This window comes from Ictidomys tridecemlineatus, chromosome 3 (assembly GCF_052094955.1).
Source record: "Ictidomys tridecemlineatus isolate mIctTri1 chromosome 3, mIctTri1.hap1, whole genome shotgun sequence".
Classification (NCBI taxonomy): domain Eukaryota; kingdom Metazoa; phylum Chordata; class Mammalia; order Rodentia; family Sciuridae; genus Ictidomys; species Ictidomys tridecemlineatus.
Genome location: NC_135479.1, coordinates 121,495,862 through 121,516,536, shown reverse-complemented (window position 1 = coordinate 121,516,536; position 20,675 = coordinate 121,495,862). Strand labels below are relative to the sequence as shown.

General features: G+C 36.1%; 1 long non-coding RNA gene across 2 annotated transcripts in view; it reads right to left on the bottom strand.

The window, feature by feature from the left end:
• LOC144376328 (uncharacterized) overlaps window positions 1-20,675 on the bottom strand; it is a 101,188-nt gene that overhangs the window by 62,028 nt on the left and 18,485 nt on the right. Inside the window, exon 4 of one of the 2 annotated variants that reach the window (XR_013436641.1) lies at window positions 11,940-12,135. The exons of the other annotated variant lie outside the window; for it this stretch is intronic. This is a non-coding gene — a long non-coding RNA (uncharacterized LOC144376328). Of the gene's footprint in view, window positions 1-11,939; window positions 12,136-20,675 lie in introns of those variants that run through there. 2 annotated transcript variants of the gene reach the window in all.

The following is a 20,675-nucleotide window of genomic DNA, read 5'->3' as shown; positions in this document are numbered from 1 at the left end:
ATTGAAGAAATTGAAATCATATATAGTATGTTCTACGGCGACAACAGAATGAAATTATAGAATAAAAAATATGTGGGATATTCCCAAATATTTGAAAATTAAATAGCATACTTTTTAATAACTAAATGATCAAAGAAGAAATCACAAGGGAAAGTAGAAAATCATTTATACTAAAGTATAGTAAAGTATTTAGGATGAAGCTAAGTGAACAACTAGAGGGAAATGTATAGCAGTGAAGTATTTTTGTTAAAAAAGAAGTGAGAAAAAAAAAGAAGTGAGGATTTAAAATGGTGATCCACGGTTCTCTCTTATGAAGCTGGGAAAAGGAGAACACTGAAATTTAAAAAGAGAGGAAATAAATAACAGGCATCAGTAAAATACTGAACAGAAAAATAATCTTTTAAAGATTCCCAAAACAATGCTAGATTTTTAAGAGATTGGTAAAACAGATGAATCCATGAATATATTGATCCAAGAAAGAACAGGAAGGGGAGAGACAAGAGACAGACACACAGAGGCACAGACAGAGAGAGCAAGTGAGAAAAAGACAAAGGTTTAACACTGGAAATGAAAGATGGACCATTACTACCCATAAGATATTTAAAGGATGACAACAGAATATTATGAAGAAGGTTATGCCCATAAGTTTGACAACTTAGAGGAAACAAATTCCTTAAAAAAAAAAAAACTGCCAAAATAAAAACAAGGAGATAGAAAATCTGAGTGTACCTTTTATCTATTTACAAAATTGGATTTCTAATATAAAACCCTTCCACAAACTCAGCCCGGATGACTTCACTCATGAATTCTATTAAACATTTAAGAAGTAATGCTAATCTTATACATATCTCATGTATAAGCATTACCCTTATCTCCCACTCATTTTATAAGCATCAAAACCGAATAAGAATATTACTCAAAAGGAAAAGAAAAATGAATGTAGAAACAAAACCCATAGAGGAAAACATGCATTTCATAATTACAAAGAAATCATGAAGTGGGATTTATGCCATAATACAATGTTTAAAACTGAAAATCAGACTACAGGATATAGGAAGGAAATTATATGATAATATCTATAGATATAAAAAAATAATACATGTAAAAAAATAATTTGGCAAAATCCAACACATATTCATGATTTTAAAACAAGAATTCAGTAAACTAGGAAGAAAAAAAAAGGAAAGGAAATTCCTGAATTTTTGTTAAGGACAATTATAAAAAGTCTGCAGGCTGCATCTAAGTTTATAATAAGGGCTAAGATGACAGTCCTTACAACTTCTAGTCAACAGTATATTGGGGATCCTAGTTTGGTAAAATTAGGTAAGAAAAAAAACACATATAGACTGAAAAGGAAAATAAGAAAAAATTGCTTCCCTTTGTAGATGATAAATATAGAAAATATCTGAAGAATATAAAAACAATTAATAGAACCAATACTTTGATTTAATATAGGCACAAGGGCTGGGGAGATAGCTCAGTTGGTAGAGTGCTTCCCTTGCATGCACAAGGCTCTGGGTTCAATCCCCAGTACCACCCCCCAAAAAGAAAAAAGTTCTGTTGAGATTAATATAATCACAAAATGTAGGTTGATATACAAAATCCACTTGTATTTATATATACTAGCAACAAATAATTAGAAATAAAAAATGTAAATAACATTTCAAATAGCACCCGAACACACACACACACACAAACTTAAAGTACATGCAAAGCCTATATTTTAGGCCAGTTTTTGTTGCTGTGACCAAAATACCTGATAGGAACAAGTTAGAGGATAAAAGATGTATTTCTGACTCGTGATTTCAGAGGTTTCAATCCATGCCAGTGGCTCCCTTGCTTTAGGCCGGAGGTGAGACAGAATTTCATGGCAGAGGGAAGCTACCCAACTCATGGCATCCAGGAAGCAGAGAGGATGAGAAAGGAAGGTACTGGGAAGAAAATTAATCCTTCCAGGGCAACCCCTGCCTCTCCTAATGAACCACTTCCTCCAAATAGGTCCCACTCCCCAATATCCACTCAGCTATCAATGAATTAATCCATTTGCAGTCAGAGCTCTCATGATCCAACCACTGCCTAAACATCTCAGCACTGAACCTTGCTGCATTGGGGACCATGCTTTGTATGTGAGACTTTGGGGACGTTCCAAACTCAAATCATAGTAGCCTATGTACTGAACCACAAAGCACTACTGAGAGAGATTAGAGAAGCCCTGTGTAAATGGAGACATTCACCATGACCGTGGCTCAAAGGACTAAAGGTTGTTATGAGATACCTTTTCCAAAAGTCACTTATAGATTTAATGCAGTCTCAACCAAAATCGGAGAGGATTTTTGCATAAATTGACAAACTGATTCTAAAATTTATATGAAAATGCAAAAGACCAATAACAAACAAAACAATTTTGTAAAACATTATAATTAGAGGATCTATACCACCTGATTTCAAGACCTACTATAAAGCAAAAGTATGGTATTGATGCAAAGATGAACAGATTAATGAATCAAAATTGAAAGTCCATAAGTAACACAAAATATCATGGCAAAAGTCTATGGAAGAAAATATATGATCATTTTATCTTTTATTACCAAGGCATCAAAGTAATTCAGTAGGAGAAGAATAATATTTTCAATAAATTTGCTAAAACATCTGGATATCCATGTCTCCAAACAGCTATGGAAAAAAGAACCTTTTTTTTGCTCACATCATACACTCAAAGCACTAACCATAAATAAAAAATTGTCTTCTGTATTTCATCAAAATTAAAAATTCTCTAGGCTTTAAAAAGTACTGCTCGTCAAGAAACACTTCAGAAAATTAAGAAGTCGGGCCACAGACAGGAAAAAGTCATTTGCCACACATATAAAGGACTCATAAGCAGAATCTTTATGAGTCAATAAGAAGACAAAAGTCTACTTTAAACTAGACAAAATCTATAGATAACAATTAGTATTATGCATTTCATAAAGATAGAAAAAATATTTTGAATGTTTTTACCACATAGAAATGATAAATGAGGAGATAAATATGTTTAACCTGATTTAAAAATTAGTAATATATACATATATCAAACATTACATGATACTAATATATATATACATAACTTTTATGTTTTTGTGTATCAGTTAAAAATTAAAAATAAAAATAGGACACATGTCTGAACAAACAGGAATATATATGAAAGGTTATAAAGCCATGAAAAGATGTGCATTATTATTACATACTAGAAAATGCATGTATAAATGATAATAAAATACAAAAAAGACTTGAAAATGAATGTTACTAGTAAGTTCAGTCAAAATAGCCTCAAGTGAGAAACAACTCAAAAGTCCTTCAACTGGCAAATTGTGATATATTCATGTAATGAAATACTGCTCATTTGAAATAAAAGAAACAAACTACTTCTTTATGCAACAGCATAAAGAATCACTCAGATGTTATGGTTAGCAAAATGCAAAACATAAAAACATTATGTGAAGTTCTGCAACATGCAAAACTAACCTATAGTGATACATCTCAGTCAGTGGTTGCCTGGGGTGAGAAGAATGGGGGAGATCAACTGCATCAAGGCAAAAGGAAATTTTGGAGGTGATGAAACATTCTGTATCTTGATTTTTACATGGGTGATGTCTACATGGGTATGTACATTTGTTGAAACATTATATTATTATTATTATTATTATTATTATTATTATTTTATACTGGGGATTGAACTCAGGGGCACTCGATCACTGAGCCACATCCCCAGCCCTATTTTGTATTTTATTTAGAGACAGGGTTTCACTGAGTTGCTTAGTGCCCTGTTTTTGTTGAGGCAGGCTTTGAACTTGCATTCCTCCTGCCTCAGCCTCCCAAGCCACTGGGATTACAGGCGTGCACCACTGCGCCCGCCAGTATTGGGTTTTCATTGGCATAATGAAATACCTGAGGCTAGCTAATTTTATAAAGGAAAGCAGTTTATTTAGTGCACAGTTTTAGATGCCACAAGTCCAAACAGCATGGTGCAGGCCCTGGAGAAGCTACACACCTAGCTGTGTCACCTCATGGTGACACAGTAGAATGTGTACAGAAGCAAGGGAGATCACATCTCAAAACACAAGACAGAGTGATTCAGGGTTCAGGCTCACTCTTAAAAACAACTGGATCCAGAGATTGCTCAGGAGTCCTATGAGAGCTACTTAATCCACTTGGAGGGCAGCTCCCCTTCTCAATAGTCCCATCATCTCCAAAATTATCACCCTATGGAAGCAGCTTCCAACACATGAACCTTTGGGGACACGTTAAAACTGTAACACCATCGAATTGTATACTTAAAATATGACTATTTTACTGTATGAATGTTTTACCTCTATAAAGTTGATTTTTAAAAACAAACATTCTCTTCTTGTAACTGAAAATTTATGTTTCTAAATTCAATAAATGTGATAAATAAGGAATAGATTCAGTCAAAGATAAAATCAGTGAGCTAAAGAATCAAAAGTAAGATTTCTTAACTCAAAATTCATGGATATTTCAGATAATTAAAAGTTCCTGGGGATACAGCTCATTTGGGAGAGTGCTTATTTCACATGCACAAGGCCCTGGGTTCAATCCCCAGCACCACAAAAAAATAAAGAAGAAATAAATAAAAAATAAAATAACAGCCATCAATAAGAGTTCTAAAAAAGAAAACAGGAAGAATAGAGAGCTTTTTTGAAGACAAATACAATCTCCCAGAGTTTAAAATAGTAGAATGAATCACACATAACTTTCCTATGTTCATATATGAATACATGACCGGTGTAACTCTACATCATGTACAACCACAAGAATGGGAAGTTATACTTCATGTATGTATGATACATCAAAATCCATTCTACTGTCACGTATAACTAAAAAGAACAAATTTTTTAAGATCACAGAAACAAATAAATTGATACACTCATACAATGCTAGTGGGACTACAAATTGGTGCAGCCAATACGGAAAGCAGTATGGAGATTTCTTGGAAAATTGGGAATGGAACCACCATTTGACCCAGCTATCCCTCTCCTCGGTCTATACCCAAAGGACTTAAAAACAGCATACTACAGGGACACAGCCACATCAATGTTTATAGCAGCACAATTCACAATAGCTAAACTGTGGAACCAACCTAGATGCCCTTCAGTAGATGAATGGATAAAAAAAAAATGTGGCATATATACACAATGGAATATTACTCAGCAATAAAAGAGAATAAAATCATGGCATTTGCAGGTAAATGGATGGAGTTAGAGAAGATAATGCTAAGTGAAGTTAGCCAATCCCCCAAAACCAAATGCCGAATGTTTTTTTTTTTTTGATATAAGGAGGCTGATTCATAGTGGGATAGGGAGCAGGAGCATGGGAGGATTAGGAGTTCGTACTCTAGATAGGGAAGAGGGGTTGGAGGGGAAGGGAGGGGCACGAGGTAATTAATGATGGAAGAATGTGATGATCATTATTATCCAAAGTACAGGTATGAAGACACAAATTAGTGTGAACATACTATGTATACAACCAGAGATATGAAAAACTGTGCTCTATATATGTCATAAGAGTTATAATGCATTCTGCTTTTATATATAAATAAAAAATATATAAAAAAAGAATTTCAACAAAATGATTGCTTATGTATGTAACTTAATTAAAAATTTTATCATTAAAGTTTCTGCTTCCTTGAGAGAAAAATACCTGAAAAAAAATAAATAAAAATAATTTCCCAGAGTTGAAGAAAATCAAGAAGTTTCACACTGCTACTTGAGCCTGCAGATAAAGTAGGACAAATGAAAAAAGAAAAGTTTTAATCAACACAAATACTGGTGAATTTCCAGATTCTTGGGAAAACAAGAACATTCTAAAAGCTTTCAGACCCAAAACAATGTACAAAGGAACAAGAATGGGCAGGAATAAGATCTTACTTGACAACATTATTAGAAAATAGTTAAGTGACCTCTTCCCTATTCTAGGAAAATGATAATTGTGTAAAACTTCAAACCAGGTCAAACCAGCATTTACTTATGAGGGTAGAATAGAGATGTTTGCCGACATATGACAACTGAGAAAAATTCATCCTCCTGATGCATTTCCTGAAATAACCTTGGCTCTTTCCATTGATTTCCACCTCCACTTGGTTTATTGCTACCTGGTCTCTCACTTCTGGCACTGTCCCAGCCCATACATTTCCCACTTTGCAGCCAGGTGATCTTTTTATAAAGCAAATTGCGTCCTTCACTCCTCTAGTAAAACTCCTTGGGAATTTCTTCTCTGTATTCAGCTCCAGTCACTCTACTTTCCCACCAGCAACTTCTGCTCTCCCAAGAGCCATTCCTTCTTTCCCTTTTCTCTCTAGGCCATTGTCTCTGAGTCTCCAGAATGTACCATGCTTCTTCCTAATTCCCTCTGCTAGGATTGCTCTTCCCCTGGTTCATTCTTCATCCTCCTTCAAGGCTTAGTCTTGATGCTATCTCCTTGGAAAAGTGTTCCATAGGCCTTGAGTCCCATCCCTGCCCCTCCATCAGATTAGGTTGACTCCTCTGTTATTGACTCTAATGGCACCTGTACCTCAGCGTATAATTACAGTAATTATGTATTATACAGCTATAATTAAGTAAATATTTAGTAGTCTAATGTCTTTCCCCCTCCAATAGACGGTAAGTTCTGTAAAGGTAGTTTCATTTACCTACAGCCCTGTGGGTGAGAATGCCATCTGTCTGTCCCCAATATTTGTTTTCCACTTCTCCAGCAACTGAGTCAATTTTCCAGTTTCTCTTGGTTGTGTAGCCAAATTCTGGCTGATGACGTGTGAGCACAAGCATGTGCAACTGTGGGTTATGCTCCTAAAAGAAATAGGTTTGATTTTCACTTCCCATTTTCCTTTCCTGATGGCTAGTAAATCATCATAAACCTGACTGAGGTTAACACCTTAGGGAGGGAGAAAAACATGGCAAGAACCAATATCCCTGACCTTAAAAGGGGCAGCCTCGTACCCATGTTAGGATGACATGCTTGGACTATTTATTTTGCAATGCTGGGGATCAAACCCAGGGCCTTATACATTGCTGGGCAAGCACTCTACTGCTAAGCTCATTCCCAGCCTTTCTTGGACAATTGCATGAATTCTACAAGATAATATCGCAGCTTAGATTGCTGAAGCCCAGCTTTCCTCCAGAAAAATACTACCCTTCCACCCAAAGGAAAAATTCTAGTCTTGCCTCCCCATTTTCATGTACGGTTTCTTATACACGTTTTCCTTTCACTCATGGGTACCATAAATATTTATTATATTCAATGATCTATTTATATAACCTTTCAATATTTTATTATCCAGTTATCTGGATGCCCTCTCTAAGAACTGCTGCTTCCATGTTATCAATCTTAAATTATAATGGGAAAGAGAATATAACTGCAAAATGCCTTCTAAGGAGTTATTTAGTCTAAATGTGTTCTCAACGCAAGGAGAAATAGGGTATCCATACTGACACAAGCAAATTTCAGGTCTGTACAGGAAGGTCTTATTGTATTCTGGGTTTTAAGGGGGTTGGGCAAAGACAATCTCACACAAAGATATGATAATTGTATAAATGTAAGTATATGTGAACAATTGCAGTAGTTTCTGAGTTTACCTATTTTAAGTAGGAACAACTCAAAAGATTTTTCTAAAGTGAGAATTTGACAGGGAATATAGCTCTGCGGTCGGACACTTGCCTGTCATGTGTTAGACCCTGGGTTCAAGCCTCATCACTGCAAAAACAAAAACAAAACTAAAATGAACTTTTGATTATGTATTTTCCCCTGCTTAAATTCCTACATTGGATTTCCATTGCCCTTTCCATTAAAAACTTCCTGTGGCCTGTGAGCCCTTTTGGGATTCTCTGCCGGCTTCTCCAAACTTCCATGCCTCTCTCTCCTTTGCTTTTGTGTGTAGCCACATTTATGTTTCTTCAGTTCCTTCAAAAGTACTATCTCCTTTTTCAGAAAACTTGGAATGGAACCACCGTTTTTTTTTAATATTTATTTTTTAGTTATCAGCAGACACAACATCTTTTGTTTGTATGTGGTGCTGAGGTTCGAACCCGGGCTGCACGCATGCCAGGCGAGCACGCTACCGCTTGAGCCACATCCCCAGCCCCTGGAACCACCATTTGACCCAGCTATCCCACTCCTCACCATATACCCAAAGGACTTAATATTAGCCCACTACAGTGATGCAACCACATCAGTGTTTACAGCAGCTCAATTCACAATAGCTAAGCTATGGAACCAACCTAGGTGCTCTTTAACAGATGAATGGATAAAGAAAATGTGGTATATATACACAATGGAATATTACTCAGCCATAAAAAAGAATGAAATTATGGCATTTGCCTGTAAATGGATGGAGCTGAAGACTATCATGCTAAGTGAAATAAGCCAATCCCAAAAAAACTAAGGCCGAATGTTCTCTCTGATATGCGGATGCTAACACACAGTAAGGGTGAGGGGAGAGAATAGAAGTTCACTGGATCAGACAAAGGGGAATGAAGGGAAAGGAGGGGAGATAGGGATAGAAAAGATAGTAGAGTGAATCAGACAAAACTTCCTTATGTTCATATATGAATATATGACCAGTGTAACTCCATATCATGTACAACCACAGAACGGGAATTTATACTCCATGATTGTATAATATGTCAAAATATACTCTACCATCACGTATAACTAAATAGATTTTTAAAAGTACTATATCCTTTATTGAAGAGCCTTTATAATGGTTATTTCTTTTGGTGGATGTCTTCCTTCTTCCTGCCTCACTCAACTGATCTAACCCTTACTCAACTGTCATATTTTTAGGGAAGCAAGCTTTGCCTGATCTTCAGACTTATTCCTATTCCCAAATATATATTATACTTTTCTGCAAAACATATACAGTTACGTATTTGTAAGCACATTTGACTCTAGGATGTCATCTTTACTAGTCACAATGCTCACAACAGCAAAGACATGTCTACCTTAGTCTTATGGAGAGACTTACTAAATATTATTTGAATAATATGAATGAATGAATGAATGAAGTGTGAATTGTAAGGTAAGAGTATAAGGCACCCTTGGGGCTGGGGATGTGGCTCAAGCGGTAGCGCGCTCGCCTGGCATGCGTGCGGCCCGGGTTCGAACCTCAGCACCACATACCAACAAAGATGTTGTGTCTGCCAAAAACTAAAAAATAAATATTAAAAATTCTCTCCTCTCTCTCTCTCTCTCTCTCTCTCTCTCTCCTCTCTCACTCTCTCTTTAAAAAAAAAAAAAGAGTATAAGGCACCCTCACCGATCCTTCTCTTAGGGTCTTTTCTTAGGGTCTGGAATTCTCTTCACTGTTTTCATCTGATGAAGCTGAACATAGACTGGGAAATTTATCAAGGGTTTCTGGAATTTGATTGTTGAGTTTGAAATATGTATTGACAAAATATGTATCATCCTGTCAAACACACCAATCACCTACCACCCAAGGACAGGGCCAGGAACTCTGGATAATTTATGTAAATTAATTGCAACTGGGGTTTCATCATCCATTTCTATCCAAATACGCCATTCCAGTCAAAAGCCCCCACCCCCTAGATTACTAAGGTGTACTCTTAGGTCACTATTGATACTGATCTCTTGGTTCTGCGGAATGATGGATGTATTGACATGCATGCCATTTTTTGAGAACTCTCTCTGTTCCTAGTAGAATCAACCAACATTAAATGTAACCTCCATTCAATTTACATACCTGCCCCCCACTCCCGGCAAAATTCCACTCTCAAAAGTTACTTTTTGTATAGTTGGTTTTACTGAATGTGGGAGTGAAGGGATTTACTTTACACAATCCAAGGAACACTTTTTCTTAGAAGTTCTTCAACTCTAACAAAAAATGAAAGTACCAGAGGTAATACTCAGAATACTCTTTGGAAACACACAACAAATACACAGTTGCCACCACAGCAAATTTATAGTCTGATGGAAAAGATAACACAAATACAAATTGGCTATAAATCAGAGTAGAGGATACATCTCACCAGCCAGCTCCTTTCATACCCCACAGGATTCTGGGAAAGGAGCAAAACTGGGGGAGTTCCTCTCTATTCTAATCACTTGAGGCGAACTTTTTGAAGGATTTTAAAACAGTTTCCCCCTCACAAAAAAGGGAAAGGCTTTTTTGTCTACAGCTGTTTAATTCCATGACAGTCTTTTCTCTCCGTGAGAAGAGAAAATCAAATTCCCATTCTACACTCCAATCCCAAATAGTAAATTAGTTCTAAAGAACAATTCTAATTCAAGGGTTTTTCTTGTTTTGGTTTTGTTTGTGATGAGAGCTTAAGTTAGAACCCTGGACTATACTTTCTTTGCTAGGTAATGTTATTAATGGTTTTATATTTAACACCAGCTTTGTTGTTGAAGTTATAGATAAATGGCTCTCAGCAGTAGTCACCTTGGATGCTTTTATTATGGGATGTTACATTTTAAGAAAAGCACAGTGTAGAAAACAACTCAGCACCTTAAGTCTTCTAAAATGCTTCACTCTGTCATATATTAATTCTGAGCCAAAAAGCTCATCATATCAGATGATTGAGAGTACAGAAGAGAATATTGTATAATTATAATCATCCATGACAGAACTGATATTTGATAGAAAGAATTCACTGAAAATGCAGATACTATCATAGTAGTACAATCTCTGAATCAAAGGCTCAGATTTTTATTAGAATCTCATGGTTAAACATGTCTTAATTAATAAACTGATATAATGAAGTTCTTTTCACATAAAATGATATTTATAGGTCTCAAAATATTTGTAACCTTAGGACTGGGTTGTGGCTCAGCCATAGAGTGTGTGCCTAGCATGTGCAAGGCCCTCGGTTTGATCCTCGATACCACATAAAAATAAATAAAATAAAGGTATTGTGTCCAACTACAACTAGAAAGTAAATATTTTTTTAAAATTGTGACCTCTTTTTATCCTATAAGCATCAATAGGCATAATGTTCATTTTACTATAGTCATGAAGAAAAGTTAATTTCCATTACTATTTATTTCTTTATTTTTTGGTACTAGAGGTTGAACCAGGGGTGCTTAACCATTGAACTACATCCCCAGCCCTTTTTAAAAAACATTTTATGTTGAGTCATGATTTTGCTAAATTGCTTAGGGCCTGCCTTGCTTAGTTGCTGAGGCTGACTTTGAACTTGCAATCCTCTTGCATCAGCCTTCTGAGCCACTGAGATTACAGGTGGGTGTCACCATGCCCAGCAAATTCCATTACTATTTACTTTTCAAAAACCTATGGATTCTAAGATTCTACTCTGAATCACTGATTTTATTTCTTTCAAGAAATGGAAGATGTAAAGATTGAGAAACTGAGGTGAGTTAGAGATATTATTCTCTGCTCTTGAAGAATGAGAAATGAAACTATTACATATGTATTCTAAGCCTTTTCTATTAGCTTTATTGATCAGATATTCAAAAACAGTTGAAAACAGAAGATCATAAATAAACTCTGCATTCTAAATTATTATTGGTTGACTGACTGGGCCTGTGAATCAGTATATTACCTTCATTCCCCCAGAAACAGCTGCATTTCAATAAATCTTTTATATTGGCATGTTCTCTATGGAGTGAGAGAGCAGGACTTGTCAACTGTATTTTTCTAGCATCTATAACAGTAACGGAAACAAAATCATAGACTTTAGGAACTACAAGGGACTTTGGACTCTTCATTTGTAAACTGGACATCCTACTTGCCATTTGTTACATCGTACTTGCTTAAACATGAGGAAAAACCTCAATCAGGCATTGAAATACAATAAAATGTTAATCAACATTTAAGCCAATAAGAAGTAGCAGAAATGAGATTACTTCAACTGGTTTTAACTTACTTTTTATTTATTTATTATCATTTTAAATGTATTTATTTACTTATTTATTTCATTTAGATTTCTGGGTATTGATCCCTGGGTGCTTTACCATTTAACTATTTTCCAGATTGTTTTAACAATATGTTTTTATTTTGACACAAGATCTTCTAAGTTGCTGAGTCTGGCCTCAAATTTGCGATTCTTCCACCTCAGCCTTGTGAGTCCCCGGGGTTGCAGTATGTATCACCATGACTGGCTTCATTTCCTTTTTAAAAAATGATTCAAGAATTTTTCATTTTAATGGGTGCATTATTTCATCATTTCCCCTTGCTTTTCCTCTACCATTACACACAATTGGATTGGACTGTAGAGAAAGCTGTGTGGAGCCTGGAGGTACAAAACAAGATAGTGAAAAGTATGAATGGGTTCCAGCAGAAGAGAGGCCTGGGAGGCAGCTTGGCCTAGTGGGTCCCAGAAGTCCAGGTGGAAGTCCAGGGAGTTTTCAAAAAGGCAGGTTCTCAAGGACTACCAGAGAGATTTCCATTCATGTTGTTTTTTTTTTTTTTTTAAATGTTTTTATTTATTTATTTTTTTTTTAAAGAGAGAGTGAGAGAGGAGAGAGAGAGAATTTTTAATATTTATTTTTTAGTTCTCGGCGGACACAACATCTTTGTTGGTATGTGGTGCTGAGGATCGAACCCGGGCCGCACGCATGCCAGGCCAGCGCGCTACCGCTTGAGCCACATCCCCAGCCCCCTTCCATTCATGTTGTAAGACAAGATCCAGGAGCATATATTAAATTTCTCAGGTAATTCTGATAAACAGCTGACCTGTCAAACCTCCATTTTAGAGAGTACATAACTGGAAATGGTTTTCACAGAATTAAGTATGAGTCAGAATTGAGATTAAAACAACTATCCATATCCCATGAACACCTAGTAATTATTTTAGGTACTAATCAGAATTGAGATTCAAATACCAATAACTGTATCCCATAGATTCCTATATTCATGTTCCTCCAGGTTACCATTCCTAGAGGAGAATGGAGGGACAAGGAGCCAGCCTGGGAGAACAGCAGACCTGGCTACATGATTTTACCTGGGATTGTTTTGGTATCATGTACTAAAGAATTTGACTCAGCAATTCTACCAGCAATTCTACCAATAACTAAATTGAATTGATTTGATTTACTGATTTATAAATTTAAATTGAATTGATTTATTGATTTATAGACTTAAATTGATTTGATTTATTGATTTATGATAGTAAAGTTGACTAACAAGGGTATATTTTTTTACAGTATATGTTTATGGCGCAAGGGGAAAATATATGGCATTTAGCAATGACAATGGAGATGCATACATCTATAGAAAAATAGTCACAATATGTGCAAATACACATATAGAAAAATTCTGAAAATATATACATCAAAATATTGACAGTAGTTTTCTGTGGATAGTGAGATCATAGAATTTTTTTTTAATTTGCTAATCATATTTCAAATACTTTGACAGCAACCTCATTTCAACTGTAATCGACATATACACACAACACATTTGCATACGAATCTAGAAGTTTTATGGTTCTGGGAGCAACTTGTTACCAGTTAGTGATTTTCTCTTGATCCAAACTTCACCCCAAACAAAAATAAAGATGATGAGAAGATTGTAGTTCTTTTCCTTGATACACTTTTCTGTGAGTATTTTTTGTGTTTGTGGTCTATAAAATTAAAATAAAAGTTTGTATGATGTGTATATTTGAATTAATTGTGTATTTGTTAAAGATCTATGTTTCTGTGAATACGGTTCCAAACATATAAATGTGAATTTCACAGTAAATGTTAGTTTCCCTCCACTTGAGGAATTTGATTAGTGGTTTAGAAGGATACAGTAGAAGGGGCTATAACAGTAGAAACATATAGCAGTTTTATATAGAAGGAAAGGTGTGAGATTTTGTAATTGACCCAATATTAGATCTACAGTTTCACCAAAGACCTTGCCTTTACTATGTTTATTAATAATTTAGCTATAGTGGTGCACAAAGGAAGAGGTTTGTATTTACAGAGAAAATACTGAAACCTCCATTGAAGATAAGGTTATATGGTCTAGCAATAAAACTGTAGGCATGTGTAATATATTACTATCTTTTCCTTGTTGACTGCAGTTCTAGTGAGCCAAAGGTGATTATTTCTTCTATTACACAGGGTGGTGATGGAAAGAGCATTTGCTGATTTTGTGATTTTAATCTCATCTCTTCTACTGACTAGTTCTGTGACCTTGGGTAACAGGTAAATATAAAGTTCAGGGTTCAAAATAAATCTAGAATGTTCCATAGAAAGTGCTACATTTAGATGTGTATGTATCTACATGGTTTTAGCTATTGTATATGTGCAATGTTTATCCATGAACTCAATATGCAATGTTCTTATATTTTTTAAGCTAGTTCATGAACTAGACATCATTTTTTTACAGACCATCTAAAAATAGATTGTTTTAAGCCAGATTCCCCAAATCATTAAAAATTAAATATTAAAAGTAAAGGAATGAGCCGGGCATGGTGGTTAATGCCTATAATCCCAGGAACTTGAGAGACTGAGGCAGGAGGATGGCAAATTCAAGGCCAGCCTGAGCAACTGAGCAAGACCCTATTTAAAAATTAAAAAATGAAGTAGTTAAGCACTCTGGGTTCAATCCCTGTACTACAATAAAATAAAATAATAATAAATAAATAAAAATAAAGGAATGAGAGCGCAAGATATTTTTCATGATACCAACTTCTTACTGCCTTAGAACTTCAGTTTTCTTTATTTTCTTTCTTTCTTTCCTTTTTTTTTTTTTTTTTTTTTTTTTTTTTTAGTACTGGGGATTGAACCCAGAGGCACTTGACCACTGAGCCAAATCCCCAACCCTGTTTTGTATTTTATTTAGAGACAGGGTCTCACTGAGCTGCTTAGCACCTTGACATTGCTGAGGCTGGATTTGAACTCCTGAGCTGTTGGGATTACAGGCATGTGCCACCATGCCCGGCCAGGGCCAGTTTTCTAATGGCAAGTATGCCATATTGACACAGGAGATAAGTTTCGAGGCTGGAGATGTGATTTGATGATGTGATTTTATGTTTTGGGAGCATAGTTCTACATTACCCCTAACACACCTGGGTATATTCCAGGTTTGTGATCCTAATGGTGATAACTAATACTTGCTGAGTGCATATTGTCAAGCCCTGTGCTAAACATTTTACATGTTTTACTTCATTTATTCTTAATTGTACTGATGATGAAAGGGGGGCACTGAAAGGTTAATTAACTTGCCTAAGGGTACTTAGCTAGTAAAAGGCAGAGCCAGGTTTCAAATTTAAGGCATCTGGCTCCAAAGCCACACCCTTAACAATTCCCCCCATACAGCCTCCTCCATGGGATTACTGCCAAACTCCAAGAGGAGAAAGGTCAGTCTCTGGTGTTGGCCTTGTACTCACAATGCCTGGTTCTGTGTAGATGCTCAGTAAATATTGCTAAATAAGAATTAAATGATATTGGTGTTTCTCAAATCAATTATAAGGTATTTTGCAAATGATTTGTTTCAAGTGATACAGTGTTAAAGTTTGCTAACTCTCAACTTAAAAAAAAAAAAAAAGCATCAAGGTTGCCCAGGAAATAGTGTCATACCTTATCATTTGCCTTCCAATGTGGTAATAAATATGCCCAGATATCTTAATGTATCAGAATATTTTCATTTACAGCAAGTCCTCGGTAGGTTCAGTTATTCAGCTTGGCAGTTGTCCTCCACATAGTGCCTCCTCTCCTCAGAGGCCCCATCCTCCCTGAGGAGAGCTCAGAACAAAAGCCACAAGGTCACTCTGGGCTCTCCACCTCTACCTCTGCCTGAAAAGACCTGTAAATGACACACTGCTTCCTCTCTAGAGTCATTGGCCAGAATTAGTCACATGGCCCCAACTAACTCTTGGGATATAAGAAATAATCATCTCTGTAGAGCCCAGGAGAGAACTGGACACTGATTAGCACTAGTAATGGCTTCCACAGAGATAAAAAAGGAATGGATATTTAGTAGACACTGCGATTGCTGTTAACATTAGCGAGGTCTATAATGCATGTCACACAGTGGCCAGTGTTGCCTTTAGTGTGAGAGAGACATAAGAAAGAGAGAGGGGCATAATTTTAAATATGCAGGGAAGAATTGTTATGAAAAACTGATGTGACTCCATTTTTGAGAAACCAGCCTCTATCTCAGAGCAAAGCCTATCCAAGGAAGGGGGCGTGGCCCTTGTCCTTGGAAAAACCCACAGAGCACTCCTAGGCACATACCCACCCTGCTGAGTTGTTTGTCTGCAAATAACAGGAGAGATCTCTGGAGCCAGGTGTCCCTGACTCAGTCAGGCTAGATGGAGACCCATAGCAGCCCCCTAGCAACCACCATCAGCATGAGACAAAGAAAATACCTGGAATGCCAGATGACCCTCCCAGTAGTTAATGGTGGTTGACCAATCAGTTCAAAGGAATCCCCCTCTTGTAGTAACCAATCACTCTTACCCAACTTGTTCCGGTCAGTGAATGTGCTAATCATGTTTTAGAGTTGTTACTTGATTTTCCCGCGGTGTGTGATGATTTGCTAAGAGATGCTATGATGTATGTGAAGTCCCTGTCTTCCCCAAAGAGTGTATAAAACCACTGCAAACCCTGGGCTCAGTGCCACTCAGCGTCACCAGTTGCTGTGTGAGTGGAGGACCGAGCTAGATCACAATAAACACCTCTTTGCTGCTTACATCTATCTTGGTCTCTGGTGATCTTTTGGGGGTCCCAAATTTGAGCATATCAGTTATTGTAGGGCCTTTCTGCTCATAAATTGTAATATTCATATATCACTTGTCTTATGCACATACAAAACGAAGATCATCTCGGTGTGTGCGCGTGTGTGTGTGTGTGAGTGTGTGTATGCATATATATATATATATATATATATATATATATATATAATTTCACAGAAGGTAAAGTGCCAAATATTAAAAGAAATCTGTATAAGTATTTTCAAGCAAACAGGAGAGCAGGAGAGTATTATTATTACTGTGAGCTAGGGAAGCCTATCTGAAGTAAGACACCATACAAAGCCTCTAGAGGAAAAAAACTGATTTTTTTCTGCTACCTGAAAACTAAAGCGTCTCTTTGACAAAAACACTGCATGGTTAAAAGACAATTGGTATGCTAGAAGGATATATGCCTAACTTGTTGAGAAAAAAGAACTCACATCCAAAATACATAAAAAAATCCTAAAAATAAAAAGACCTAATAATTCCAATAATAGCGTATTGCAAGTATCAATAGCTTATGAAAATGTTTTTTTCCCCTCAGTAATAGAGAAGGCAAAAGCAAATTAAAACAGCAATGAGATAGATGGCAAAAATAAAAATGACTAATAAAGGCTAAGACGTGCTGTACAGTAGATGGTAATGCTGTTCTGAAGGCTATTTACCAGTCGTTATTAAATTGAATATCCTCTTCAACCCAGTAATTCCTCCTTTAGATTTCTATTTTATAGAAATTTGTATGAACCCAAAAAATGCACAGGCACAATATGCATTTTGATAATTTTCATTGAAACATTATTCCTATGGGACAAAAAGGAAAATGACCTAAAATGTTCAACAATATTGAAGTGTAAAGTAAATGACAGTGCATCTATGTCATAGGTTTTTACACATAGAAGGAGGAAAAAAAAACGAGACAAAGGTAATTAGAAACTCAAGGAAAAATAAAAACAAAACTCCATAAGAAAAGGTCTGATGCTAAGATTTTAAAATGTGCCATGACCTTGAGCAACTGGTTGACTAGAACAGACTAATTTAAATTACACTAAAAAACCCTGTAATTTAAAAAATTTTGCCAGCCAACATGGAACACCAGAACAATACAGAAAGAAATACATCCTATTGTTTATCTCAGAAGTGAGCAATATTTGTGTAGTCATGAGTGCTACTATTGCTCTTTATCCTCCTCCACCCCTCCCCCCCACAATGCTTAGGATCAACCCCAGAGCCTGGTGCATGCTAGGCAAGTGTTCCCCCACTGTGCTATATCCCAGCCCTGACTTTTCATTGTTTAGAATTAACCTACAAGCATTAAAACTTAACGTTACAAAATACTAAAATTTTTTGCCAACCATAACAATACTAGAGTTGGCATAATACATAAATAATAAAGCTCTGGGAATAACAGTGGCAGAAAGGGTCTGTGTGCTCAGATTCTTATCTTTCATAAAGGAGAGAAACACTCTTAGGAGACCTTCACTTGATCTCTACTGATTCAAATGTTTGCAATTTGATATACTTAATATGAATTTTTGCAATGTGAATTCCTTGTGTAGTTAATAATAGATTTAAAATTTTAATTGCTATTTTTTAAGAAAGAGAAAATAAAGGGTAAGAATAATTTAGAAAGCACTCAAAGACCTAGTTAAATACCTTAATATACCTATGAATGAGTTTGTTATCTAATTATCTGAAAAATTCTTCCTATTTTCCACTTTAGAAATGGGGACATACAAAACAAAACAAATAACCCAATCAATAAATGGGCAAAAGAACAGACACTTCTCAAAAGAAGAAACATAAATGGCCAACAAATATGTGAAAAAATGTTCAACACTTCTAGCAATCAAAGAAATGCAAATCAAAAATACTTTAAGATTTCATATCACTCCAGTCAGAATGACAATTATTAAGAAATGCAAAAAATAATAAATGCTGGTGAGAATGTAGGGGGAAAGGTACACTCATACATTATTGATAGGACTACAAATTAGTACAAACACTCTGGAAAGCAATATGGAGATTCCTCAGAAAACTAGGAATGAAACTACCATATCACCCACTCCTTGGTATTTATCCAAAAGAAATAAAATCAGCACGGTACAGTGATACAGCCACATCAATGTTTATAGCAGTTCATAATAGCCCAGTTATGGAAGCACCCAAGATGACCATCTACAGATGAATGGATAGAGAAAATGTAGTATACATACACAATGGAGTTGTACTAAACCATAAAGAATGAAATTATGGCATTTGCTGGTAAATGGATAGAACTGAAGAACATCATGCTAAGTGAAAAAAGCCAGATTCAGAAAATCAAGGGTTGAATATTTTCTTTCATATGCAGAAGCTAGAGTAAAATAATAGGAAAAAAAAGTGTGTATGTTACAGTAACAGATATCATAAAGATATAGGGAAGATCTGTGCGACAGAAGGAGATGGAGAAGGAGGGAGGGAGGAGGAATGGAAAAGGGAAGAAAATTCAGAATGATTTAACAAAATCATGAGCATGTACAAATATGCCACAGTGAATTCCACCCTTATGTGTCTATAAGGCACAAATTAAAAATAAACAAATAAATGAGTGAAAAAAGAACAATAGAGTAACAGGAAGGAGAATGGGGGAGGGAGCAGAGAAGGGAGGCAGACCTAAAGGATGGAGGAATGAAATGAGGAGGGTGGGGAGACAGACAGTGAATGTAGAAATGAAATGGATAAATCAAATTTATGTATGTATGATGTATTTTAAAGAATTTCCAAGTACCTCCATGTAAAGAATGTCCCTCTTTATTTTTTAAAATTCAGATAAATGTGTATTAAATAACACATTTGAAATTCCTATAATATTCAATATAATATTAAATGAGAAAAATGATAAAGAAATATCACTCTATGACTTTAAAAACATTAAATTATCCATTATATCTCTTATGTCCCAATTGTATTATTTTCCTTGTAGAAAATCCAACTATCTTTTGTCATAGATAAAAGCAGTAACATTGGAAAAAGAATTCTTGGCTGGGTGCTGGGTCACATACTCTTATAATCCCAGTGCCTTCAAGGCTGAGGAAGGAGGATCAGAGGATTGCAAGTTCAAGGCCAGCCTCAGCAATTTGGGCAGACCCCAAACAATTTAACGAGTTGATTAAAAAATGAAATATAAAAAGAGCTGGAGATATGGCTCAGTGGTTAAGAGCTCCTGGGTTCAATCCCCAATTTAAAAAAAAAAAAAAAAAGAGGCAAGAAGAAGAGGAGGAGGAGGAGGAGGAAAGAAAAGAAGAAATAAAGGAAGGAAGGAAGGAAGGAAGGAAGGAAGGAAGGAAGGAAGGAAGGAAGGAAGGAAGGAAGGGAGAAAGGAAGAAAGAAAAGTCCTTGGTCTAGTAGTAGACTACTTACTTGCTATTTTAAAACACCTAGCTTTCCTCCAAATTCCTGAGCTGTTTTCCTTTCAATCACAAATAAAAATGAAGGAAATGGTTGAGGCGGAAGTATGTTAATGAGAGCTTATTTTACTCGACTTATTATTTGTTCATTCTATACCTTCCCTGGTGAGCTGGATGGTGCCTGGCACATCCTTACACAAAGCATCAAAGAGCTTCTGCCTCCCAGAATCAGAGGCTGCTGGGAACCCTGCCGACTTCAAGGTCTGCCCAAAACCACTAATAGAAGAAAAAGCCAAGGATGGTAGCCCACTCTCTTCCTCCTTCCAAATCTCTCATCAAGATATCTGCTTGGCACAGCTCAAAGTGTACCTGAAACCCTGCTGACAAGAGAATATGAGAAAAGTTACTTCCAGGCTTCTAGCCTCTGCAAACGAAGGGAGAATCAAGGTGTAAACATACAGACACCTCTACACAACATCTGGCCCACTGGTGTATTAACAAATCAATGCAAGTAGCCCTGTTGGACTAGAATAGAAACATTAAACAGGAATAGGGAAGAATGATAACTGGTTGCAGAGAGGAGAAAGGACAGGGAGTGAAA